We start from the raw sequence: 1,097 nt of genomic DNA, 5'->3' as shown, positions 1-1,097 counted from the left end.
AATGCCATGCGTAAATATGAGTATGTAAGTTTTATAGTTTTGGACTAGAATCATTCTACAACTAAGCATGTAACTATTTGAAAAGCTTTTGAATGAGTACAAAAGGTACATATGTATGTATGTGTAGGGGTTTATGTAGATATGTATTGTGGATTTGCAAACGGTGAGTACCATAAAATTATCTTACCAAAGATCCGAAATTATGCATGAAAAGGCAGAGAGAACACGCAAAGGCCGACCAAAAAGCGTGCAAATGCTGAATAACAGTAGATACATAAGTACAAGTAATTGAAATATTATTTATATATATATGTACACATATAATTATGTACATATGTATGTACTTCAAATTAAAAGTAATTTTAGTGGTAAGGCTATGGCAACTCTAGCAAAGTGACTAAAAACTGAGCACGCGGTGAGGGGAAAAAGTGGGCTGTGTAAATAAGAGTGCGATAAAATGAACATTATGAAGATATATGTATGCATTTATGTATACATATGTATGTACATACGCTTAGCCCAGAAATGTACAAGTTTATATGTATGTACATTAGACCACGCTAAAAAAAAAAAAATAAAATTCCTGCAATGCGACCGGAATAAACTCAAATTTTAGCATTTGATCCTCCAAGAATCTGAACTCGCTAGGACCATTGTAAGAGGTGCCGCTGCGAGCGTTTAGTTTTCCCATAGGAACTACACGAAAGAAAATTAGTTTTTTTTTTTAGGTCAATATAATTTTCTGTGATCAATGAACATGCTCGAAACTAAGAATACATTGATTACATGCCATTTGAGTAGTGTGCGTGCTCAGATTCGTTAAATTCCAAAAAAAAATCTGGTATATACTAGATTTGATCCAAATAGGACAAGGGAATAAAAAAGGATAATTTAAGAATTTAAATAATCTGAGCGTGCAAATACTTAAATGTTAAATGTTAAATGAGTTTTTTCATTGATCCTAGAAAATTATATTGACCTCAAAAGGAAGGAACTCATTTTCTTACGTGGCGGCGGCACCTCTTACAATTGTCCTAGAGAGGTGAGATACTTGTGGAGTATCATTACTATACTAAATGCTAACATTTGTGTCTCAT

At 32.9% G+C, this 1,097-nt stretch overlaps 1 protein-coding gene across 12 annotated transcripts in view; it reads right to left on the bottom strand.

Moving 5' to 3' along the window:
• The window catches only part of LOC118736224 (protein no-on-transient A-like), an 89,718-nt gene that overhangs the window by 1,877 nt on the left and 86,744 nt on the right, over positions 1 to 1,097 (bottom strand). Inside the window, exon 1 of one of the 12 annotated variants that reach the window (XM_036466366.1) lies at positions 188 to 530. The exons of the other annotated variants lie outside the window; for them this stretch is intronic. The gene's annotated coding sequence lies outside the window, so the exon portion shown is untranslated. Of the gene's footprint in view, positions 1 to 187; positions 531 to 1,097 lie in introns of those variants that run through there. 12 annotated transcript variants of the gene reach the window in all.

This window comes from Rhagoletis pomonella, unplaced genomic scaffold, assembly GCF_013731165.1.
Source record: "Rhagoletis pomonella isolate Grant_MI unplaced genomic scaffold, Rhpom_1.0 Rhpom_scaffold_00001, whole genome shotgun sequence".
In the NCBI taxonomy this organism is placed as follows: Eukaryota; Metazoa; Arthropoda; class Insecta; order Diptera; family Tephritidae; genus Rhagoletis; species Rhagoletis pomonella.
This window is presented reverse-complemented; position numbering and strand designations above follow the sequence as displayed.